The 27,519-nt window shown below is 39.9% G+C and overlaps 1 long non-coding RNA gene across 2 annotated transcripts in view; it reads right to left on the bottom strand.

Annotated features, from left to right (window-relative positions):
• Positions 1-14,388: 14,388 nt before the first annotated feature.
• LOC141131308 (uncharacterized) overlaps positions 14,389-27,519 on the bottom strand; it is a 280,037-nt gene continuing 266,906 nt past the window's right edge. The window contains exons 6-7 of one of the 2 annotated variants that reach the window (XR_012242735.1): positions 17,639-17,736; positions 14,389-14,623 (exon numbers count right to left, since the gene is read on the bottom strand). This is a non-coding gene — a long non-coding RNA (uncharacterized lncRNA). Of the gene's footprint in view, positions 14,624-17,477; positions 17,737-27,519 lie in introns of those variants that run through there. The other variant, XR_012242734.1, reaches the window with a different exon arrangement.

Here is a 27,519-nt window from a genome sequence, read left to right as displayed (position 1 = left end):
AAGGGTGCTCCCGGATTCCGATAAGCCCTCCGCCCACAGACCCCGACAACCAATGGCCAGGGTTGTCGGGAAGAGGCCCTTGTCCTCATCAACATGAGGACAAGGTGCTTTGGGGTGGGGAGGCCGCAGGGGCGCCCCTCTCCCCCAAAGCACCCACCCCCTATGTTGAGGGCATGCGGCCTGGTACGGCTCAGAAGGGGGGGGCTCGCCCGTCCCCACCCCCTTTCCTGACCGACCGGGCTGCGTGCTTGGATAAGGGTCTGGTATGGACTTTGGAGGGGACCCCACGCCGTTTTTTTTGGCTTAGGGGTTCTTAGGGGTCCTCTTAAAATCCATACCAGACCGAAGGGCCTGGTATGCCCCTGGGGGGGAACCCACGCCATTTTTTTATTTAAAATTTGGCGTGGAGTTCCCCCTCAAGAATCAGTGCGAGTCGGCACCCTGTCGGGTTGCCATGGAAATGGCAAACCGCAGCCAAATGCGACCGCAGCCAATCGCACTGTGCAAATGCAGTTGATCGCAGTGCCTGGAGTCTTGAACTCCACAGGAAAAAAAACATGCTTTTAACTGCGGCAGAATAGCCGTCCGTGTGAAAGGCACCTTCTACTTCAGCCGATCACTACCACCCCTAATCATGTGCACGTTTTTCCTATGCAATCAGTTAATATTGTTCTTACTAAATAAACACAGCCATAAATTGGTCATTTGGCAGAGTGTGCAGCAGGTGAGTGAAATGACAGGCCCTTGCACTATATAGTTGATGGTATATCTAAAGGAGATTGTACAATCAGATTGCATAGTATATGGTGAGCTTTACAGAACCCAGGACTTACTTCTCCTGTTTTCAGTGTTACAGCCCTATCCACATAGAATGTTATCTGATTGCTCAGCTCCTGCGCACTGTGCCAAATGAACAATCTATGGTTGTGTATTTTAGTGAGAATGATATTTACTGATTGAGGTTGTTGGAGGTTGGCAGTGGTTGCTCTGCGCAGTGCAGGAGATCCTTTAAATGGCAGCAGTCCCTCTCCCTATTCTTCATGGGTTCTTTTTGGGAGACAATCTGGATGGGGAGGTGTGAGTTGGTGACCCCTAATCAGTGCAAAATAATGTAAAATAGTGAAAAATAAAAAAAACTAACCTCCTATCATTGGTAGAACAGGATCCATCCCAGGGCATAGCCAACCACAACGATCTACATCGAGTAGGATAGCAGCTGCCATGCCCCAGGACAGGCCCCTTAAATATAGAAGATACAGGAAGGGAGGGGCCAGCAGAAGTGGCATAGCCACCAACTCACACCTCGCCGCCCAGATTGTCTTCCAAAAAGAACCCATGAAAAATAGGAAGAGGGTCTGCTGCCATTTAAAGGATCTCCTGCACTGCGCAGAGTAAGCAATGCCAAACTCCAACAGCAGTGACATCGCCGCACATGCGAGGTGGCAGCACAAAGCGATTATGAGCAGTGACGTTACTATTGTTGGAGGTTGGAAGTGGTTGCTCTGTGAATGCATGGCAGGAGATCCTATAAAGGACAGCATTCCCTCTCCCTTCTCTTTATGTTTTTTTTTCGGGTCACATTCTGCTCGGCGAGGTGCGAGACGGTAGTTGTGCAATCTCTGTCTGCCCCTCTCTTTCTGTATCATCTATATTTATCGCTGTGGAGGGTTGCAGTCAGCATTACCCCGGGACAGACCCAGCTCTACCAAGGGTTGAAGTTAGTTTTTTGCACTATTTTTGTCGGGGGGGGGGGGTTATATATAATAGGACATATAATGTAGAATTGTTTTTCTCTATGAGTGGGTATGCTGAGTTTTCTCTTTATTGTCCCGGTTGGTCCTTTGGTCTCTGTGTGCACTTGTGCCCCTTTCTCTTTTGGGTCTGACTACTAGAGGAGTACACAAACTGGGTTTTTGGGATTGATTTAGACCAGGGTTTCTCAACCAGTGTTTCATGGAACCTTACAGTTCCTCCAAATGTTGCTAGGAGTTTTTTGAGCAATTTTTGCGCCTCAGACAAGTTCCGGCTGAGACCATTGATCTTTTTATCTATTTGTAAGGGGATAATTCTTCCCATTGACCACAAGTGAAAGGAGCATTCTTCCCATTGACCATCACACTAATGTATCATGAGTTGTAGATATAGTCATTTTTATCAGGGGTTCCCTGAGACTGTAAACATATTTCAAGGGTTCCCCTGTGTTGAAACGGTTGAGAAAGGACTGACTGATAACATATCTCTCATCAACTGTGTAAATTACCTATTTAAATACATCTGATATTGATAGTTTCTTTATGTAACCCATGAACTGTGTTACATTAGATGTATGATTTAATGTATTCTGTCTTTGATATCAAGGATTAATTTGCCCCGAAGAAGAGGAAAACTCAAAACATGTTGGGTATCTATAACGGTTTTGGACACTTTGTGTTGGGGCCCAATATGTTGACCATTGAGTGTCTTACATGAATATGTTTATGTCCATGAGTAAATAATAGTATTGATAAATGTTCAGCATATTTTTTTTTTTTTTTCATTTTAATGTGACAACAATAAAATGCAACTTTTTAATAGAGGGTTGTATTTTGAGTGGGTGCATGTCTTCTGTTTATGCATAACGTCCAGGATGTTGGCACCAGTTTCAGTCTCGTCACACTCAAGCTATTGTATACCCTTTAAGTGTACAGTAGTTCCAGCTATACAAATTGTTTTTATCTGTTCTATATTGGGCTGCTAGGACTCATATGGCCTGTAAAATTGCTGTAAAAATGTTTCTGGAACCTGATACCATCCTGGAATTTGTATCCATCATACGGCATCAACGTCAAAACGTTTTGACTTTAGATACACTTTACTTTGGTCTCAGTGTGTAGATCAATGACCAAGCAACCTCATTATTACTACTTTAGGCACCTAAAACTAAACTAAACATACATTTTTTCTAAGGGTTTACAAATACAGCATTGTTTGTAGAAGAACCTCCCCAGCCCATTGCATGACAATAGCAGGGAGGACAGTCTGCCCATTGTAAGTGACCAGAAAGACTCAAGCAACCTTCATGATGACGGTAGGCTCTTGGAGGACAGCCTGCCCATTGTAAGTGACCTGAAAGACTCAAGCAACATTTGTGATGACTGTAGGCTCTTGGACTATGTAGAGATTAACCAGAGGATGATAACAAGTGCTGGCAATCATCAGTTCAGGTATTTATTGAGGCGTGATTCCTTCAGAGAAGAGGAAACAAACTAATATCATTACTATATCCTCATGAGTTGAAAAGAAGATAGTGTTGGGTCTTGGAATATTTGTAGAAGTGAGGACCAGCAGATGACTATCCAATTGTTGGTGTTATACCTATTTTTCTTTGCCCATCCAGTTCGGTAATATGTAAATCAGAGTTGGTGTAATGTTCTTCATGCAAAGTTTCTGTAAGACTCCATTCACACTTGGAGTTTTAGGAACTTAAAAAAAAGCACACAGAAAGCACAATGTTTAGCTATGCGTTTTGGAAACATGCTGTAAACACACGTTGCTCTTGTGGTGTCATTAACTGTTAATGGCAACCCAAGCATGGGTTTTCAGCGGGAACATGGGGGAACGCAGTTCCGGCACCTCCAGCACTGAATGTATTCTATGGCAAAGTGTGCTGGAGGGTCAATTGATGCTGACTGCTGGGGGATCTATTATCACTGGGGATCTATTTTTTTGTGGGGGTCTTTTGTTGCTGGGGTGGTCTTTTGTTGCTGGGGGTCCATTGTTGCTGAGGGGAGGTCTTTTGTTGTGTGTGGGGGGATCTATTGTTGCTGTGGTGAGGTCTGCTGCTGCTTGGGTGTGGTCTATCAAATTCCATACAATTTTTAGTAGCACAAAATGATACTTGGTTCTGTATTCTTTAAAAAGGGGTGGTACTGGGAGGTGGGTAGGGGGTGGAGCCAAGAGACAGTGCTCGGAGGTGGGTAGGGGGGCAGAGACGAAGGGTGACTCATAAGGGGTGAGTTCCTGCACCTATTCTCTGAGAAAAAAAGCCCTGAACATATATAAATACAAAGTTGAAATACATTGTGTAAACTACCTACCTGTTTTAACTGCCAAAGCATTTGTTATTCTGTTCAGCCAGTCTTGTGACCCAGGCACTGCTGCCAGACAGCAACACCAGGTTCCAGATTCCCCTGCAGCATTACAGTAATAAAGTCTGGTGCAGGACACCAGATTTTGCTGGACCATGAAGAAAATGGCAGCCCACTGATTTGATCAATCATGTGCTCTACTCTCCTGTAGGCATAATCACTGTAAGGGATAAAGCCCTGGCTTACTCAATTTTAAGATGCATTCAAGTCCTTATGCCGGTGCTAGGAAAAAATAAATGTAAAGGCATTTTAATGTACACTGTATATGACTGGACTAAATGATGCTTTCATTAAAAAATAAGTCTTTTTTTAACCACTTCAATACCGGACACCTTTACCCCCCCCCCCTCCTGCCCAGGTCAAATTTCACCTTTCAGCGCTGTTGCTTTTTGAATGGCAATTGCACAGTCATGCAACACTTCACCCAAACTAGATTTTTATCATTTTGTTCACACAAGTAGAGCTTTCTTTTGGTGCTATTTAATTAACCACTGGGTTTCTTATTTGTTGCTAAATAAACAAAAAAAGACTGACAATTTTGAAAAAAAAAAACCCGTGTTTTTTTTCGTTTCTGTTATAAGATTTTGCAAATAAATAATTGTTCTTCGTACATTTAGCCCAAAATGTCAGGACAGTAGAAATACCCCAAATGACCCCTTTTTGAAAAGTAGACAGTCCAAGGTGTTTATTAAGAGGCATGGCGGGTTTTATGAGGTTAAAAAGTAATTTTTTTGTCATAATTGTTTGGAAAATTAAGAAATGTAAAAAAAATTCACAATTTTTATTAATTTTTTTACATGCTGTCACCAATCACCAGTGCAGCGTCATCATATTACTAGTGCGGCGGTGATCATGGACACTGACTGATAACAGTACAAAAATGTTGTTTTTTTAAAAAAAAATGTTATCACTTTTTTTCTTTTTTTAATGATTTTTTTAACACACTGTGACCAGAGCAATATAATGTTACTATGTACTGCTCTGGGGAAGTGATCAGGATTTATTTTTTTTACAAATTATGTTTGCTTATAGCAGTGCATTACATTGCAAGCAAGCAAACATTTTACTGAATGAAACAGATTAATTCAGTCTGTTTTGTTGTGATTAGCTGTGATTGGTCAAAGCTAATCACATGGTACAGATGGCCTCAGGGCTGGTGCTACCACTAGGCGAACTAGGCAGCCGCCTAGGACACACTGCCACCTGGGGCGCAATCATGGTCAGTGCCACATTCCTCTCCTGTCACCTCCTCATCCCTGGTGAATGTCCCCTCTAGAGCCGCCGTCCCTCCCCTGCACACACCGGTGCAAGGCACACAGCGGAATTGAGCTGAGATCCCAGCATCAGACAAGGTCATTCACAGGATGATGATAATTGCTGCTCGCTGCAGCTGAAGTCAGCCCAAAGCCCCGATGACCACCTGTCATCACCAACTAGCATGGAGCTTGGGGTGGAGATGTCAGTGTGGCCGGTCTGCAGGAGTGTACCAGAGGAGGAGAGGGAATGTCCGCTTCGGGGGACCGTGCACGGGCTGCAAGCCAAGATAAAGGAGTTCAGGTGCAGGGTGGAGAGGTTGAAATGTATACAGGAAGGTGGAGAGGCAGTGTATACAGGAAGGGGGCGAAGGATTAAAGGGGGGCAGTGTGTGCAGAAAGGGGGCAGTGTGTACAGGAAGGGGGGGTGTAGGGTTAAAGGGGGGCAGTGTGTACAGGAAGGGGGGTTTAGGGTTAAAGGGGAGTAGTGTGTATAGGAAGGGGGTGTGGGATTAAAGGGGGTGCAGCATTAAAGGGGGGCAATGAGTGCAGGAAGGGGTGTAGCTATGCATACTAGCTCGTTATGCCTTTGAAGAGCAGGTTTTTTTATTTTCCGTGGGTTTACAACCACTTTAACTGCATTTATACATGAATGTAGTAATTTTGTTGAATACACAGCTGCATATTTTGTAGTTTGTTATATCCAACTGGATTTAAAGCTTAAATTTAGTGATTTTATTTTTTTTAATCAGCACCTTGGACTGCATTTACTTGAAAGATGAGCCGCCTTCCAATGTCATGTTCACTCACACTGGTTATAGGAAAAAGATAAGACTCCAATAGTATATATTCATAAAATCCCTCACACTTTATTAAAAAGATCACAGCTACTCACAAATGAAACAATAATCGTGTCTTCCACCAAAGCCCATTCAAAAGGACCACCACACTGCCAAGGTCACTAATACTGTGAGCTTTCACCAGTTAAGCCACTTCTGATACAGGCTCTGGCATAACATATGGCTGCCTTACAGCCATGCTTTGACGCACTTTGTCCTTCTCATTATATATATATATGTTTTTTTTTCTCAGAAAATAGGTGCAGGAACTCAATCACGACCCCCCGAAATCCCCTCACACCCACACCCTCCAAACCTCATTACATAGCGGGTTAATAGTGTGGTTAAATTTCCCTAACAGTGGAAGGGTCTTAAGGGGCATTAAACACCAGGACTGCATTACATACAGAGTGCAGTGTTCAGGGGTGCACTACAAAGAGTGTGCAGTGTTCAGCCTTCTTTCACAGTCGCTTACCTCTGCATCCCCCATCCACATCCCACTTTCACCCATCTTCAGCTCTGACCTCTCCATGCAACCCCCTCTTCCTTAAAAGCTCCACCATCGCCCAGATATCTTACTTTTGTTGCTGTATTAAGCTGAAGCACCCAGCTGGCTCTGGTACCTCCTCTGTAGGTGACTTCTGTGTTTACAGGTGATAGTGGCAGGCAGGGAGCCTGAGCCAGAGGTGGTGGAACTGAGTTCCACCAAGTTCCAGCTTAAAAAATGCCATATATATATATATATATATATATATATATATATATATATATATATATATAGCCACGGCACTCTATGCTTTAAGTAAATGCCCAGGTGGTCACCCACAAAGAAATCCATATAAAAAAAAAAACTGGTTTAGAGGCAGCAGTGTTTTTATTTGCAACGTTTTGATGAAGCTTAGTCCATCTTTCTCAAGAAACATTGACAATCAAAACTGATCTTCCTCCTCTGCAAGATCCGTGAGTGCCTCTAAACCAGTTTTGGATTTATATTTAAATATATATATATATATATATATATATATATATATATATATATATATATATATATATATATATATATATATATATATATATATATATATATATATATATATATACACAGTATCTCACAAAAGTGAGTATACCCCTCACATTTTTGTAAATATTTTATTCTATCTTTTCATGTGACAACATTGAAGAAATGACACTTTGCTACAATGTAAAGTAGTGAGTGTACAGCTTGTATAACAGTGTAAATTTACTGTCCCCTCAAAATAACTCAACACACAGCCATGAATGTCTAAACCGCTGGAAATAAAAGTAAGTACACCCCTAAGTAAAATGTCTGTAGTGTATATATCAGTGATGGCACCCCAGATGTTTTTGGAATTACATTTCCCATGATGCTTAACTACACTACAGAATACATGACCATCGTGGGAAATGTAGTTCCAAAACATCTGGGGTGCCAAGCTTCACCATCACTGGTGTGTGTGTGTGTGTGTGTGTGTGTGTGTGTGTGTATATATATATATATATATATATATAATGTATTTATTTTTTTCCTATATCCCGTGTGAGTGAGCCTGACATTGGAAGGAAGCTTGGCGTACAGGGATCCTGGGCCATCGGAAGATCTGTGACTGCATATATAAAGCCTTACATGCCGATCTATAATATGAGAGACATGATGTTCTGGTGAGTCTCAGCCTGTGGGGAGTGGTGGAGCACATTATCACAGGTTGCAATACACAGAGATTGTTTTGTAGCATCTTCACTGGAGTGGATTGTGGAAGATCATTCCATGGATATTGTTTTATTGAACTCTCTTCACCTTTTGAAGCACAGGGTGGACTTATATGTATACATTTTCTTGGACTTAAATTTTCTAGAATTTTCACATATATTTTATTTTCACATTGCTACAAATTTTTTATAATTGTATGTTTAAATCACTTTATTGTACTTATTGTGGCAGTGGTGATACCTATTTTTGAACTGTTTATTATTTTCAAATGGATTATTATTGTTTTGTGGGTTTTTTTCTACTTCACAGCGCAGACTGATAGTGATTTATCTGTTTTAGTGCCTATTGTTTAGCTATAAATGAAAAAAAAGTAAATGGTTTAAAAAGCCTTTTATTTATCTTTATTTATACAGCTATGTGGCTTCAGACTCACCCGTTCCATTGTGAAATAAAATTTTACGTAAACAAGCAAAAACAACTAATTTATGAAACACACAAATTGCATGCTCACATTGTCATTAAGACTTTATCAAGGTCTCATCAGCAAGAAGAAAGAGAGAAATTTAAGAACAAATACAAACAAGAAAATACATCTTTAATAGCGGATACAATAAAGCACAAATTGGCAAAAGGCTCACAGCAGACACGTATTTCTTAGGTGCCAAAATAAGTTCACAGCATGCTCCAGTCTTCATTTTTTACTTGCAGTTCCATGAAAAATAAATACGGCAGTCTGCAAAGCTGAGGTCAAGTGTGTGCTGCAGTAATGACGATGATTACAACAGAGCCAGCACCATTTTTGCACACTTTTCCAATACAAAACAAAAAAACAGCATAAATGCTTTATAATTTTCTCCCTTTGAAAGGCACTGATGAGCGCCAAGAATTAAGTTCAATAGTCGTTTTCTTCTGAATGCGAGTCTGATTAGATAGATTGTCTGCCTGTCTTTTGCGTTGGTTCTGATGCTGGTGGCAGTTTCAAACCATACCTCTCATTGCTTTTACTTTAAATGTGGACAAAAGCAACAACTAAGGTGATCAGAAACAAAGATTACTGACGGGGGGGGAAAAAAAAAATACAGCTAAAAAGTTTAGTACCGACAATTCTTCTTTTTATCACTTTCAGACATCATTAAAGACCATAATAGAACACAACGTAAAATATGTAATGAGCAGAAAGAGAAATGGAAAGCCTGTGAAAAGTAGAATCAATTAAAATGAAACTCCTGTGCTCTCCTCTTTTATGTTCATAATGGTGAACCAGAGATGCTGAACTCTAAAATATGTACATGCCTCATATTTTCTTGCTTGTAATGTTAATATTTCAATAAACCTTTTTCAAAAGAAAAAAAAAAATGAAACTTCTGCAACCATACTTGGAAAAGCTTCGGGGTTGATTTACAAATGGCAAATAGATTGTTCACTTTGCAAAAGAATGATATTTTTTAAAGCCCAAGAGGTACTGGGTGGATTTACTAAAGGCAAATAGGCTGCTCACCTTGCATGGGAAATTGCACTTTGAATGTGGTGAAATTTCACTTTGTAAAGAAAACCCAATCCCATGCAGGGAAAATTAAAAAATAGCATTTTGTTTGCAGATGATTGGCTGATGGAAGTCACCAGAGCTCTACTCTCCCCTCTATACACAGCACAACAAAAGCTCTGGCAACAACTCCTGTATGCAACCAACTGGGAAGGATATATTGTATTTATCATTCTCTATAAGAATGTTAGGTTATTTTTGTAAATAAGAGTGACGCAAGGATTTGCCCCCCCCCCCCCCCCCGAATTTTTGAGCACCAGCCGGCAATGCTGAAATCCTTTAAAATAGTGGTCATCAACCCTGTCCTCAGGGCCCACTAACAGGCCAGGTTTTATGTATTACCTTGGGGAGATGCAGACTAGAATGCTGCGGTCACTGAGCAGCAAATGATATCACCTGTGATGTATTTCAGTTATCTTGCAAACCTGGCCTGTTAGTGGGCCCTGAGGACAGGGCCCACTAAGTAACCTTCTTAGGGTATGAGTTGAACAGTTCAATGGTCATAGTAAAGAGCTGTGGAAAAAGTGCCAGTGCTATATAAATGAGTTAAATATATAAATAAATCTCCCTTGCATGGCAAATAGACTGAAGTTTTGACCAAGGTAACCATAGAAACCCTTAAAAAGAGATTTTCATGTAAGTGCTGCAATAATGAATGACTAATTAAGGATTAGTGATATTTATAAAGAAAGCGGCCTTTCTAAAACATACTGTAGGTCGTACATATGCAAATCTAAATATACGTGGCAAGAGCCTGGCTACTTTTAGCTCAATAGGCAATCAGAGATGTTACTGGAATAGACTATTCTGGAAAGGAATGCAGGCAAAGGTAACCTTGCTGGTGCAACTGTTTCACCCCCCTGCACAAAAAGCAATAAAATCCGACCATTTTCTCTCTTGGAAATTGCAGTGAAATCTGTTATGCCGCGTACACACGAGCGGACTTTTCGACCGGACTGGTCCGACGGACCGAATCCAGCAGACAATCTGACCGTGTGTGGGCTCCATCGGACCTGCAGCGGACTTTTTCGTTTGAAAATCTGACGGACTTTACATTTGGAACATGTTTCAAATTTGTCTGGCGGACTCGAGTCTGGACGAAAAATCCACTCGTCTGTATGTTAGTCCGACGGACGAAAACCGACGCTAGGGCAGCTATTGGCTACTGGCTATCAACTTCCTTATTTTAGTCCGGTCGTACGTCATCACGTACAAATCCGTCGGACTTTGGTGTGATTGTGTGTAGGCAAGTCCGTTCGTTAGAAAGTCCGTCGGAAGTCCGTCAAAAGTCTGTTGAAAGTCCCTCGGAAAGACTGTCGGACCTTTGTTGCCGTAAAGTCCTCCCGTGTGTACACGGCATTAGTGTTAGAATTTTAATTAATAGTTGGAAACCATGTAATAATTTTTAGCTTATTTCACAATATATCTACATATATTGATTAAATTATATGCATAGGTAATAACAACTTCCTTTAATTTATCTATCACGTAGTGAGACTCTAACATTATGTAATGTTTTTCTATAGGCTTCTGTCCTGAGGGTGCTGTTAACTCTAACAAACTGTGTTTGATTGGCAGTCAGTTGGGTTTTGGCTCATCTAACTGTAGACCTCAATGTGCAACCTGAAGTGGGTAGCCTGCATTGCCATGAATTGTGACATGCATGACCTCCAGTTTTGAACAGTCCTGTTGGCTAAAATTCTATTCCTAACTCCAGGCAACTAAAAAAAAATGATCTCTTGCAGTGTGGCTGTGCCTGCACTGCAAGGGCTAATTGCTCATCTTGTCTAGGGGAACAAAAAAAGATTTACTTACTTGCGCCTCCACTCCTCCCTGCAGCTAGACTGGTTTCTGCAGCTTGATTTCCCCTATGCTCCAAAGGTCTAGGGCAGAGATGGCGAACTTTGGCAAACCTTGGATGTTTTAGGAACTGCATTTCCCATGATGCTCACGCACTCTGCAGTGTAGTTGAGCATCATGACAAATGTAGTTCCAAAACATCTGGGGTGCCAAAGTTGGCCATCACTGGTCTAGGATCTTGATGTTATTAAGAACAATAGCCCTGCATTGGATGTGGTAGATCAAGTACACAATTCTGATTGGAACTTTTAGCAATAGAGAGACCTGACAAGCCATGCAGTGCTTACGCAAATCTCAACCACACAGAGTTACTGAGATACAATTAGTATGATGCTGCAGAGCCGGGAGGAGCTCACTACTGAAATTTTACTTTATTTATTTATCTTTTAAAAAATTCATGAAAATAGTTGTTGGCCAATCTTAATTTTTAAATGTTACAAGTTTATAAACTGATCTTTGTATAATTTTGTATTAGTTGTAGGAAGTTTTTATTTTATAGGTCAATATTCTTACAGGGAAATTCCAAAATGTATTGTCTGCAGAGCATGCTGGGCTTTCAAATAAGAATCTGCCTACCACCAATCCTTTTATTATTCAGCTATATATAGTTGACCACTGAAGGAAATTATTTCAGATATATTCGCCTCAGTGCTAAGCAGAAAACACAAATATCTATTCATGCTATCAAGGACATCAGAATATTTATGAAATACTTTCTCAATTGTTAGGTTTTGTATTGATGACTCACAATGGCTCCATATCACAGTGTAGATTTTTTTTATGCCATCACAGCTATCTGTATTTCCCTCGTCGTCAGATTCACACCAACCATGGAAAATGACTGTTGAAACATAAAAGATCTGGCAGCTTTGAGGGCAGTATAGATAGTTTTTCGATTTAAGAGACAAATGTACGAACATCAATACTTGCTTTGCAAGAGAAAAACAAAGTGAACATTTTAGGGTCGCTATGGCAAATAGTACGTTGCCATGGTTATTTTAGTGATTTTTTTTTATAGCATTAATATATGGAATAATGCATTTTTTAGCTACCATGTATAATTCAGAAGCTGGGCTTCTGCTATGCAAATGCTAATCCACTCTTTTAACTGGTTCATAAAGTCTAACCACTTAAAGACCACCCACCTCATATATACTGCGGCAGGGCGGCTCTATTGGGCAAAACAACATATCTGTACGTTGTGTCATGCAATAGATACTGTGGGTGCACGCACGTGCCCGCTGCACGGAGAGGGAGCCAATCAGCAGGTCTGGCAATGTCCGCTGGCCACCCGCAACTGTTTCACAGAGAGGCAGAATGGGGATCTGCCTAGGTAAACAAGGCAGATCCCCGTTCTGGCAGGAAAGTATGCAGAGATCTTCTGTTCCTAGTAATCTGGAACAGCGATCTCTGTGTTCCTCCTGTCAGTACTTCCCTCACACAGTTAGAAAACACACTGAGGGAACACACTTAACCCTTTGAGCACCCCTGATGTTAACCCCTTCCCTGCCAGCGTCATTTATCCAATGATCAGTGCATTTTTTTAGCACTGATCATTGTATTGGTGTCACTGGTCCCCAAAAAGTGTCACTTAAGGTCAGATTTGGTCCACCGCAATGTCACAGTCCTGCTAAAAATCGCTGATCGCCGCCATTACCAGTAAAAACAATTAAAAAAAGAGAAAAATCCATAAATATATCCCATAGTTTGTAGACGCTATAACCTTTGCGCAAACCAATCAATATACGCTTATCGGGACTTTTTTTACCAAAAATTTGTAGAAGAATATATATTGGCCTAAATTGATAAAGAAATTAGTGTGTGTGTGTATATATATATATATATATATATATATATATATATATATATATATATATATATATATATATATATATATATATACATTTGTTTTTTTGGATATGTATTATAGCAGAAAGTAAAAAATATTGTTTTTTTTTCAAAAGTTTTGTTTAAAGTGCAAAAGATAAAAACCGCCGAGGTGATCAAATACCACCAAAAGAAAGCTCTATTTGTGGGGAAAAAAAGGACATCAATTTTATTTGGGTACAGTGTCGCATGACCGCGCAATTGTCAGTTAAAGTAATGCAGTGCCGTATTGCAAAAAATGGCCTGGTCATTAAAGGGGTAAAGTTGTTAAGCAGGAAGATTGGCTCAGTCTAATGGAAAACACAAAGGTCTCTATATAAACATGTAGGGATGTAGTTATTTCCTAAATTTTAATATGAGATATACAGTATTTGCTTCCTCTGTCTCATTTATCTGTGTTGAAAATGGATAATAATAGCAGTTGATCAAATTCTGTAGGGTATTCAGACTTTTTTACAACAAAACAGCAAATGACTCAGCAGAAGTAGTGGAAAGTAGGCTTGACCCTGCTTGCTACATGTGGTAAATAGGAAACATCCATATGCAATATATATTGTTAACTTGATTAAAAAGAGAAAACACATACTTGTTTTAGTTCTGAGCATAAAAACCAAGAAAACATGTACAAAAATGCCATTCATTCAATTCAAACACAATAAAGGGTTAAAGTTGCTGCCCCAAGGCACCAAATACCTCACACACTAAACCTGTAGATATCTATTTCTTCTCATGTGGAAATAGCAAACAGGCAGCAATGCATATCTCAGTGTGAGAAGCCTCATTTTTAGTGGAGAACATTACATTTTGATCATACGTTGTGAAGATTCCTGTCCTCTGGAGTATTTCCTTCCCATGCTCTCCTGAGGCGGTGAGATTGCTGGGCGCTCTGAGGCAGACTGTGACTTGTTGTCATGCAAATAAGCTTATAACAACAAAATCACTAGTCTTCCACATAGAGTCAGCTGGCCTGTTGTCTTCATATTCCTGAAGTCTGCAATAAACTTGATCAACTTTTTTATTTTATTTAGATGAGGCCATTTTCCTGGCTTTGGGTGAATAAAGCCCAAATCTGAGCTAAATGTTTATTTTTTAAAACGGTCCACCAGGAAGTTTCAAAATAACCTCCTCCTCCACGACACTGTCTCCTGCAGTACTTTATTTTCTTCACCAGATGTCCTCAATCTTCCAACCTAGAAGACTGAGGACATCCTGTGAGTGTGGGGATTCATGGATCCATCTTGAGTGGGTGACACCACAGTGCCCTGCATTCATAGTGAAATGTTGCACGTCATCATGTCAGCAACATCATTTGGGATTACTCACCACTGGGAAAGGATCCGAAAAGGAAAAGGACGCAGCTTGTGACGAGGCTGACCTGAAGACATCTGGAAAAGGTAAGTATAAAAAAATACAAGCAAAAATGACACATTGGGATAGTTCTCCATGAGGGGATGGAGGTGATTGGTTGATGGGTGGCAGCCAGATTTAGGGAGCAGGCAAATCACATTCAGCCCCCCCCCCCCCCAAAAAAAACAAAAGAAAAACTGATGATCTAGAATAGTGGTTCCCAACCCCAGTCCTCCACTACCCCCACAGGGCATTTTTCAGGATTCCTCTAATCTTGCACAAGTGCTTTAAAGTGGTTGTAAACCCTTACAGACCACTTTAACCTACAGGTAAGCCTAGATTAAGGCTTACCTGTAGGTGCAAGAAATATCTCCTTAACCTAAACGGTTAAGGAGATATTTTCCTAAAAACGTGCACCGATGTCTATGGTGCATGCGCGCCGCAGACAACGACGCAGGCGCACTGAGCGTGACGTTAGTGAAGGCAATCATGCCGTCACTGACGGCTCCCGCGCGCATTCGCCGGAGTGATGCCATCGCTGCTCTGGCCAGTCACAGCGCCGGAGCAGCGATACCCGGAAGTCACTCCGGATATCATGGCGGCTACGGAGGAGGTGAACGAAGGTCGATTCGGGGGCTTTGATCTCAGGTAAGTAATTCATAATGAGCTAGTATGCTATGCATACTAGCTCATTATGCCTTTGTCCTGCAGGGTGTTTTTTTTTTTTTTTTATAGATGGTTTACTTCCTCTTTAAATGAATGTCAATGACTTCATATTTTTGGCAGCTATGTAATCTAAGGGCTTGTTTACAATTGTGGCAGGGACTTCCACTCCTCAGGAAAGTGATCCATGCTCTGATATTACACCTTCTCACCACTTGAATTAACCCCATAATTGCGATGTCGTTTCGGGTGGCCCCATAGAACTGCCTTAGTTGCGTTAGACTTCGGCACTGCCTGCGGAAAGCTACATGCTGCTTATATATTGGCACAGCATGTGTACAGCCATGAGCTGTATGTATGTTTAGTGTTCAGACGAGTGGTTGCAGTAAAACCATGATTTTACTACTCCCCAATCACATGTGTGAAGAAGCCCTTAAAGTGTAACTCCACTTTTATTGAGGAAAAAACATTTCCCTCTGGGTGATCTATGTACAGTACAAGGAGTTTAACAAACATTGTTGCAGAGTCCTACCTTTTGTTATTCTGGAGAAATCCCTGTGTGTTTGTGTCCATGTGGAAAGTGAATCTAACGGGAGTGGTTTCATAATTATCAATCAGCTTCTGTATCTGCTCTAATGAAGAAGGATGCGGGCTCTGCATCCCTTTAGACGTGATTTCCTATTGGAAGTATATCACCAAAATGAATTTTTTGTTGCAGGGGATGCCAAAAATCTGACTTGCATCCTAGTGCAGACTTTTGCGAATATCAGTGAGCCAATCACACAAGCAGGAAATGATGTTTCTGGGGGGTGTTCTGTACCCATTCTGTGTACAGAACACCTCCAGGTAGCCATATTGCATTGCATTTTACAGAAAATTACAGTGCTGCAGATTGAAAAGGAAAAGTAATTTTTGATAACCGTCAATTACAATATGAGTTTAGTCGCAAGTGTATACACTTTATTCTTTTTTTTGTATTTGCTATTTTTTTTCCCCGAAAGTGGAGTTACCTTTTAACCTCCCTGGTGGTATGATTATTTTGGATTTTAGGTGCTGAAAGCGGTACAATTATTTTGCATGGAAATTTGGCGTTTTATATTGTAGGTCTGTAATTCTTAGTAATAACACACTTAAATCTGTCCAAACAAGAGTCTAGTAGATATCCCGGGTATGATAAAGTTTGAAACACAAAAACATAAATTATAATATAATAAATAAAAATAAGTAGTAAAAAAAAAATAAAATAAATAATAATAAAATAAATTTCCCCACAATTCACTATTGCTCAATTCTGCAAGTGTTCTAATTTACTATTGCTGTTTTCTAGCTGGTCTAAAGCCACTTTTGATGTAAAGGGACACTTTGTGGTTGCTATGGACAATCTCCAGTTTTCAGGCAGAAAGAACAGTATATATAACATAAAACTGCATGCAGGGCATGGCCCAAAGCACTGGGGACAAAAGGGATGTGAAATAATTTCATACAGTACTGTAATCTGTAAGATTACAGTACTGTATGTGTTATGATTTTACAATTTTTTGAATTTGCCGCCAGGCTCCGCCCCCGTGCGTCGCGCCGCTCTTAGGGAATGGAGCCTGGCAAGGAGAGGCTTCGGAGGAGGACGGAGCCTGCAGACACAGCGGGGGACATCGCAGGATCCCGGGGACAAGGTAAGTAAAGCCACACCAGGATCCTGCAATGTAATCTCGAGTGTGGCTCGGGGTTAAAGCTAATGGTCCTGAATTTTAACCCCGAGCCACACTCGGGAAAACCGTCAGGGAGGCTACTGGAAACTCCCTAAACATGGCCTGTTGTTGGTACTTGGGAACCACTGATCTAGAAAACCAATGATCAGCCATTGCCCTCATCATACTTTATTTATATGCAGTGCAAGGACACCTCAAAGAGTTTTCTTCCCAATTGTTTTACTTATTTAGTAAGAAATGAGCAATGTACAAAGTCAAATGACCCATAGCAGCTAATTAGAAGCATTTCAATAAAATTGAACTTTTGGCTATTGTACCTTGCTCTGTCTTAACAAAAGTTCCATATGAATATTATGCATACGGGATTTCGAAAAGGAAAGTGACCGTTTCGTATAGCAAAAAAAAGCAAGTCTTGATGTCATTTTGTAATATATGCTCCAAACAAATTAAAGCTGTAATACATAATTCTCAACATCTTTAGATCTGGACAAGTAAGCGCACTCTGTTCTCCAAAACCTCACCAAATTTTTTCATCTTTCGATAAAGTCATGCTTGGTTTCCTAAGATCCACAACGTTCTGCAAAATTGGAACTTATTTAGAAAAAGTTAAGAAATTGGATCAAAGAAACCATCACTTTCCTTTCCATACATTTAGCATCCCTTTTCACTGAAAAGATATGTTACCATTCCGTATCCTTTTTGTCCTTCATTCCATTATGAAGCAGATTCATTCTCTATAAGTATATTTCCATGGAATTTCAGGGCCTTATATACATCACCACCTACAAAAGATAACAATTGACAGGTTATCTTAAAAAAAAATCTTTCGTATCATTTTTACAGTTTCTGTCCATGTTAAAGTGTTACTAAACCCAGGACCCTGCATTCACTTTATCTGGTTTCCCACAGTACACAGAACATGGAAATGTTATTATTTTAGTAAATATAAACTGCTAAATACCTTTTCTCATCAGCAGTATATAGCAGTCTTGTTACTTCTATCAGTGTCTAGTTAAAGCTTGCAGGAGGGGTTTTCATTCTTCTCTGACTACCCTATGAGGCGCATGACCCCTGACTCTCTGCCTGGACAGTGCTGATTGGTAGAGCCGATTGGTTTCGTTCCGAATAAATATTCAAACAAATTTTTCATTTTTTGGAGATTCGGATATATCCGAATACCCAAATTACAGTTCAAACAAAGCTTATGGAATGCTCCGAATAACAAAATAATTTCATCTGAATTTCCGAAATTCGAATTGAAATTCGAATCAAATTTTATATCGAGTTCCAGTCGAATTCGAACTGTAAACATGATTCTGAAATCAAAGACTGTGTGTGTTATTAGAGTACCATTTCAAAATAATGCTGTTTTAGTTAAGCCAAAGGTGATTTAAAGAGCCATTGTAATCATTTGATGAAGGTTTTTCTTTTGTTTGTTCACTTTGCCACATTCGAAACGGAAAAAAAAAAAATCTAAAGTTTTCGATTTGGCCGATTCAAAATTTATCAAAATAAATCAGTAAATTCAAAGAAAATTGGAAAAGACATAAAATGAATTCCCGAATACTAATTGAACGGATCAACCGAATTTACCAAAACAAAATAACTAGATTAACAAATCTAAACTAAACAAAACACATTTTTTTTTGTCATGCACGTGTCTACTGATTGTCCCTGTGCCAACCACATGCATCCTCCAAAGGATTAAAAACTGAGCATGTGCAGAGTGCCTCCAAGACTTTGTACTATCAGCAGATGGACTGGGGACAGTAAGTAGACAGGATCAAACAGCCTTTTTACACAATACGGAGGATTAAGCCCTTGGGTTCCACAGTGGGTATAACAAGCATGCTATGCTGCTTATACAGACTGATATTACTGTTTTGGTTTAGTAACACTTTAATAATATAATTCCTATGTTTACTAGACAAATAAAAAACACACAGATGAAAACCCTATTAAAGAGGAGTGAATATAAGATAAATAAGAAAAGATAATACGAGGTCTATCCGAAAAAAAGTCTAGCCATTGTTAATATAACGAGAACAGTTTACATGACATCAATGGAGAGTGGACTGGAATACGCATGTGTAAACACTGATGACTTCACTATACTAGTCAGTGGGGGGCGCTAGATGCTGTTGAGTGAGTATTTATACTGTGTGGCCGACACATTTAAATTGACTTAGCAAGTAGAGCAACAAATCTGCATCAAATATTGCATCAAAGGGGTGTTCCGGCCGGGAAAAAAAAAATTTAAAAGTCAGCATCTACAAACACTGTAGCTGCTGACTTTAAATAAGTACACTTACCTGTCCTGGGTGCCCGCGATTTCGGCCGCCTGAGGCCGACCCGTCTCTCGGCTCTTGGGTCCTGGCACCGCCATCCTAACTAAGGGAAACAGGCAGTGGAGCCTTACGGCTTCACTGCCCGTTTCCTACTGCGCATGCGCAAGTCGCGCAGCGCTTTGTGAATGGGACCCGATGTGTTGTGGGATACACACAGTTCCCATAACACACCGCGCCCCATTCCCCAGAAGACAACATGGGGAGGAGAAGACAGAACATCACCGCGGCGTAGGAAGAAGCAGATTAGAAAGACTGCCTAGCAACAGCCATTTCAGGTAAGTTAATTTTTTTTTTTTTTCCTCCAATTTTTTAGGGATTTTTTGGTGCAATTTTTTTTTTTTTTTTTTTTTTTTTTTTGTGGTGGACCTCCACATTCCTCTGTGGAAACTATTCAGATGGCTTTCAAGGACCATGCCATGGGTACAGCGCAAAAACAGTGCCAGAACTAGAAGCTGATCTGGGGGATTCCAAAAACCGACAGTGTCCGAGGTTTTGATGCAAGATCTTGGTATGAAATATGTCATGGCAAAATTTGTTCTGCGGCTTCTGTTACCAGAGCATAGGGAACATCGTGCTGCAGTTGCTAATGATTTGATTCAAACCATTGCAAATGAACCAGACCTCCTCAGTTAGGTCATTACTGGAGATGAATCGTGAGTTTACGGCTATGATTTGGAAACGAAGACTCAGTCATCCCAGTGGAAGAAGTGTGTGAGGTCTCTTTGAAGGGGACTGAGGCATCATTGTCCTATATACAATACTGTGTTTCTTGTATCTCATTCAAGAACTGTCTCTATTTTTCATATTACATGGCTGGAGATTTTCCGAACAGACCTTGTATTTTAATGCCCTTGTAAACATGCAGGATTTCTCCAGGTACTCTTTACAACAGCAGTAACACAAAAAAAAAACACTTTTCAACACAACCACACACTTAACTACAAAACCATCCTTAAAGCGATAGTAAAGCCCGCTTGGTAAGTTTTACCTACAGATAAGCCTATAATAAGGCTTACCTGTAGGTAAAATTAATATCTCCTAAACATGCACCGTTTAGGAAATATTCACCCTGGATGCAGCCAGTTACGTCAGCGATGCATGCACTCTGAAGGTCCCCATACCTTGCCGAACCTTCAGAGCTTCTTGCCGCAACCAAACGCTAACGCGGGCATGCACGGGAGTAAAGTCATAGCCGGTGCACACAAACCCAGAAGGAAGACCAGGGGAAGATGTCAGCCCTCTCAACTGTGACAGCACAGTGCTGGAGGGCTTCGTTCCAAGGTAAGTATTTCATAATGTGCAAGTATGCGATGCAAGTGTTGCAGGTGTTTTTTTTGTTTTTTTTAAACAAAACAGCCACAGTTTACTACCGCTTTAAGCGCTGTGCAAACTGTTGGCGTTATATAAATCCTGTATAATAATAGTAGTCCTTAACTTTAGCAAAAATATAAAATATTTTAAAAACACAAACATTTTACATGAATGTTAAATGAAAATGTGAAGCAGTGACATTTACCCTCATGAACTAACTTCCGGTTTCCATGGAGCTCCACCTACTTCCGCTCCCAGCAAGCAAGCGACTGTGTGCAGCCAGCATTATAGGCCTCTAATGCCCTGTACACACGGTCGGACATTGATCGAACATTCCGACAACAAAATCCATCAGATTTTTTCCGATGGATTTTGGGCCAAACTTGTCTTGCATACACACGGTCGCACAAAGTTGTTGGAAAATCCGATCGTTCTGAACGTGGTGACGTAAAACACGTACGTCGGGACTATAAATGGGGCAGTAGCCAATAGCTTTCGGCTCTTAATTTATTCTGAGCATGCATGGCACTTTGTGCATCGGATTTGTGTACACACGTTCGGAATTTTAAACGATCGGATTTTGTTGTCGGAAAATTTTATATCCTGCTCTGAACTTTGTGTGTCGGAAATTCAGACGGAAAAAGTCAGATGGAGCCCACACGCGATCGGAATTTCCAACCACACAACACGATCGCACTTTTTCCATCGGAAAATCCGACTGTGTGTTCAGGGCATAAGTCCACAGACAAATGTCCAGAGCAGCACTATGCATTACAGGCCTCCTGAGTCCCGACTCACGAGTCACGAGTCATGACCGTCCAGAGCACTATGTATTTCAGGCCATCCCTCAGAGTGACCACTGTCTAGAGCACTGTGTGTGCATTACAGGCCTCCTTTGACCACCGGCATCCAGAGCACTGTGTAGCATTACAGGCCTCCTCAGACCACCGTCCAGAGTACTGTGCATTACAGGCCTGCTCAGACCATCCAGAGGGGCTGAATCTGTATCTGTGAGTTTGTTGAAACCTTAATACCATAAATAATAACATATTACCATTTTTTACTCCAGGAGTATATAACAAGGGTTGGAAATTCTAGAGAAATGCTTAAAAAATGCATTACAATTTAACTAAACCCATTCAATTTTAGTCGACTAAAATGTAGGGCATTTTAGTCGACTAAAATGTACTGCAGATTTAGTCCACTAAATTAGACTAAAACTAAAACAATTGCAGATGACTAAAATGGGACTAAAAATAAAATGGCATTTTAGTCAAAAAGACTAAAATTAAATCGAAATTTGCTGCCAAAATTAACACTGACTGCAATCTATGGCAACTACCAGCCTTCCTTTCGTTTTATTGCTTCTGTCCTTTTCAGGACTTTGACATGAAATCCAATTTTCATTGGGATGAATTGTGTCCCATCTTTGGTTTTATTGGGAGGAATTGTGTCCCATCTTTGGTGTTATTGGGAGGAATTCTGCCCCTTCATTGGTGTCAGTGGGGGGAATTATGCCCCGTTGTTGGTAACAGTGGATAAAAATAGTTCCCCTATGGCAGTGATGGCGAACCTTGGCATCCCAGATGTTTTGGAACTACTACTACTAATTTTGGAACTAATTTTGGAACTATTTCCCATGATTTCCCATGATGCTCATACACTCTGCAGTGTAGTTGAGCATCATTGTAAATGTTGTTCCAAAACATCTGGGGTGCCAAAGTTCGCCATCACTGCCCTATGGGCAGGATAAAAGCAAGAAAAGGGCCGCATTGGAGACTACTGTTATAGAAGAATACATTAGGATGATTAATTATGATAACAGCCATGCAAGTCAAGGGAAAAAATGATGGTGGCAGAACAAAGAAGATGTTGGGTTCCAAACTAATGTTACTTTAGGCCAATCCGCTTCATTCCTTTTATAGTCAATATTTTCTTTACTTGTCACTAAAGTGATGTGACATCATCCAACTGTAATATAGGACCCTGCTGTGAGAACATAATAGTTTTTGTGAAAGGTTTTTTTGCCGGTACATTTATAATATAGCCATTGTGCGCTACAATGCAATATTTCTTTTCTCTCTTTTTCCTTTTGTTAAAGTTTTACTTTAATATTCTTTCATGTTTACTGCAAATTTAGGCAGAATCAACATGTGTCTGCATGATATTAGCAGGATTATTCAGAAGTCTTTTGTCTCTGCATCTTCATTTGTCATAAAATTATCCATTCACTAAACTAAATTAAACATTTAAACAATGGCTAATTAATATTCACAAGAAAATGCATTTCATTTGACTGCAGAAGAAATGTCACATATTGTCATCGTGTGTTTAAAAAGACTCAACTCCTGTATTCATTAATGATTTAATACTTTTAAATTAAACATTTCAACATGAATTAATGTTTTATAATGCACTTAATGAAAATAGCAATTCATGGTAAAATTTGACTAGAATTTTAACTTGTTTTTTTCATTCAGTAAGTGGTAGTTTTATTGTTTACTTACTTTGCATTGTAGAATACAGGCTTTACAAAAATGTAAAATTGCCTTTGGGATATTTGGTGTTCTGTTTCAAATGCTGTTTTATACATTAACATCTCTGTAGATTCAGTCTGTCAAGACAGTATGGTCACCTGCTAACTAAACACCATCCACAGGCAGCTTAACTTATCAATAGGGCACAGAAGTTTAATCCAACACAATTTTACTTCAATTACTAATTGCAGTACAGAGAATGGTTTTCCAGTCTTTTGAAATATAAGAAGACAATAGGGTTGATTTGCTAAAATTTGGTACAGCTGTGCATGGTAGCCAATCAGCTTCTAACTTCAGCTTTTTCAATTTCTATTAGGGATAAACAGGGCTTTTTTTTCTCAGAGAAAAGGTGCAGGAACTCCTCATTTTCTCCGCCCCTACCCACCTCCGAGCACCATTTCTTGGTTCCACCCTCTACCCACCTCCCATACTGCCCTTTTAGAGAATACAGAACCAAGTATTTTGTGCTGATCAGTAATTTATATGGAATGTGTTAATGATAACAGAAAAAGCAGTAAAATAGGTCCACTGTAACCAGCAACAATAGACCCCCCCCCCCCAACAACAATGGACCACCCGAAACAGAATCCCCCCCCAGCAGCAACTACAGATCAACAATAGATCCATCCCTCAACAGTAGATCTCTCCCAGCAATAACTGACCCCCAAGTAATATAGGGCCCAGCCCCTGAAACAATAGGTCCCCACCAGCAACAATAGACCCCCCTGCAAAAATAGATCCCCTCCATCTAGAATAGATCCCCCAGCAACCAGCATAAATAGACCATGCAGCACACCCCAGCACCCCTTACTATTACATACAGTCAGTGCTGGAGGTGCCGGAACTGCGTCCCCCCACATTCCTGCTGAAAAAAAGCCCTGTGGATACAGCAATACCATGTTTTTAGGAGTACCAGTACTGATACTTTTTTTTAGTACTCGCCAATATCAATTACTAATACCTACCGCAACTGTTTTGTTTACAGCTGTCAGCAATAGTACAAAGCATTGAAAAGTTATTTACAAATTAAATAAACTTATTTTTTTTTAATTTTTCACTTTTTTCAATGTGAAACGTGTAAATCTATTTTAAAGGTATAAAAATATTAACGAACAAAGCAAACAAAGAAAAGGTTTTAATTATTAATAGTTTATAAAAAGAAGTGAACAAAAAAAAAAATCAGCAGAAAAATAATAATAAATGGAGGAGAGTAAGGAGTTAATGAAGGCTGATTAAAGTACATTAAGGGGTTAAACAGAGGAACATTTAATAAAAAAACACAAAAAAAGATTCTTTTTTACTTGACATGTTGCTTTAAAATTGACTTCATCTGCAGATTAAGCGCTTGCCGACCAGCCGCAGCTGAGCAAATCACCGTAGCTATACGTCGGCTCTTTAAAACGCTATAGAAGGCACATGCCCGCAGCGTGCCCCCGGAGCCAGCAATCGTGCCCGCTGAGCGCGATGTCCACCAGGCACCGGCGATTGCTCATTACAGACTGAGAACGTGTGTGTGTGTGTAAACACACAAATCCGATTCTCTTAGGGGAGAGGAGACAGATCGTGTGCTCCTACTAAGTAGGAACACCAATTGGTCTCATCCCCTAGTCAGTCCCATCCCCCTTACAGTTAGAACACACTGGGGGAACACGGTTAACCCCTTGATCGCCCCTAGTGTTAACCCCTTCCCTGCCAGTGACATTTATACAGTATTCAGTGGCTATTTTTAGCTCTGATCGCTGTATAGATGTCAATGGTCCCAAAATAGTGTCAAAAGTGTCCGCTCTGTCTGCAGTCCCGATTAAAAATTGCAGATCGCCGCCATTACTAGTAAAAAAAAAATAATAAAAATGCCATAAATATGTTCCCTTTTTTGTAGACGCTATAACTTTTGTGCAAACCAATCAATATACACTTATTTTGATTTTGTTTACCAAAAATATGTAGAAGAATACATATCAGCCTAAAATGATGAAGAAATTCGTTTTTTTACATTTTTTGGGGGGAGATTTATAATAGCAAAAAGTACAAAATATTGTTTCTTTCAAAATTGTCGCTCTTTTCTTGTTTATAGTGCAAAAAATAACAACTGCAGAGGTGATCAAATATCACCAAAAGAAAGCTCTATTTGTGGGGAAAAAAGGACATAAATTTTGTTTGGGTACCACTTCGCACGACCGCGCAATTGTCAGTTAAAGCGACGCAGTGCCGTATCGCAAAAAATGGCCTGGTCAGGAAGGGGGCAAATCCTTCCGGGGGCTGAAGTGGTTAAAGTTCATCCCTTTGATCTGTAGATGAAGAAACAGAAAAATACAAAAATAAACATTGTTTCTTTTTATCTTAGTGTTTCAGCTGCTGAGAAATGCTGTTGATAAACATTGCCTGCCTCCTTTTTTTTGACAGCTACAATTGCTGGACTTCTTTAACACTTCAGCTGTCAACAAGGGAACCCCACTGACAGCTGAATGATTCATCAGTTGTTAAGGACGCAGCGACCCCGCTCCTTAACAACCAATAATTGCCAGCTTTTTTCTTTTACATTTCAGCTGTCAATGGGGGAATCCCACTTATAGCTGAAAGAACCAAGCCTGAAAGTATCGGTTTCAGGTATCGGTGCATTTGCACGAGTACTGATACCCATGCAAATGTTTGGTATTGGCACAGATACCGGTATCCGCATCGGTGCATTCCTAGTTTATATGCAGAGCTGCACCAGATTTAGCACTCTTCATTTTTAGTAAATCAACTCCAATGCCTTTCCTGAGCCCTGTCTCTGCGAATGACCAACACTGACTGAGAGAACATGGAAGAAACTAGGAGAGCTTTTCTAGAACTGAACTAACTAGCACTAAACTGGAGGGCAGAGGAAGACACCAAATCACATTAATAAATATTTTGCAGGTGCCCAAAACCACCAAACAATGTGAGCACACTACAAACAGTAATAGGCTGATGTAGTTCAATACAAGAGATAAAACAATATATGAAAGCGGATTCAGAACATTAGGAAATATATTCTCACAGGAGGAACTTATAAAACATTCAGACTTCAATCCTGTCTCCAACAAAGTTGATAGGATCCAGAAGTATAGCACACATGAAATGCTAATACAAAATTGCAAAACAAAATATAGAACAAAAAATAGAATAATCTATATCTTAAATGATTACCTAAGACCATAAAATAAATTGTTTCTTACTACAGTGTGACAACAAAGTAATTTAATATTTGTAGTTAGGCTTGTATGGGATGGGCCAGCTATGAAAAACCTTATACTGATATGCCATCGTTTTTTTTTTGTTTTTTTTCCTGTGGACACCCATGAGGAAGCAGTTGTGGGTACAGTGGCCTTTTGACCTTCTAATGATAGTTTTCTGCTGGACCTGCTGACCTTTAACCTTACAAATGTCAAGAATATTGACACTCATCTCACCTTCCATGGCAGAAGCGTCTAATGCCGCGTACACACAATCGCACATTTCGACAACATAATCCATGTTTTTTTTTCCTTTGGATGTTGACTCAAACTTGTCTTGCATACACACGGTCGCACAAATCTTGTCGGAAGTTCCGATCGTCAAGAACGCGGTGATGTACAACACGAAAAATGAAGTTCAATAGCCAGTGCGGCTCTTCTGCTTGATTCCGAGCATGCGTGGAATTTTGTGCATCGGAATTGTGTACACACAATCGGAATTTCAGACAACGGATTTTGTTGTAGGAAAATTTGAGATCCAGATCTCAAATTTTGTGTGACGGAAATTCCGACAACAAATGTCCGATGGAGCCCACACACGGTCAGAATTTTCCGACAACAAGCTCCGATCGAACATTTCCCGTCGGAAAATCCGACCGCGTGTACGCGGCATAAGAGGAAGCTTTGTAGCAGAACAGCACTTAAAGTGACTGTGCCAGAAAAATTATTAAAAAAAAAAAAAAAAGGCTGCAAAAACCTGTTGACACAAGCCCCAAATAACACTAAAATTCCAAATGGCTTAACAACACTTTATATGTTATATTTAATATTTTTTATTTTTATTTATTTATTTATTTTTAGCAATTTTTTTTTTTACAGGGCATGAATTAAAAAGCTGACACTTTAAGAGCCATTGTTCCCCAGGAGTTTGATAGAGAGATACATATTCCATAGCATTTCTTTTTATCATCAACTTATTTTTTGAATGTACTTTGCTGTTTTTTTTAATTTTATTTTATTGTAAATAGTTTTTTTAAAAGTGCTTTACAACAGATTTACATTTAGATTATTCTACAAAAAAAATGTGCAATATTTGTGGATGGTATTTGACCACTTAAAAAAAAAAAAAAAAAAAAGAATGCTGATTGATTCTTGGTCAGTCAATAAACAGA

This window comes from Aquarana catesbeiana, linkage group LG03 (assembly GCF_042186555.1).
Source record: "Aquarana catesbeiana isolate 2022-GZ linkage group LG03, ASM4218655v1, whole genome shotgun sequence".
In the NCBI taxonomy this organism is placed as follows: domain Eukaryota; kingdom Metazoa; phylum Chordata; class Amphibia; order Anura; family Ranidae; genus Aquarana; species Aquarana catesbeiana.
This window is presented reverse-complemented; position numbering and strand designations above follow the sequence as displayed.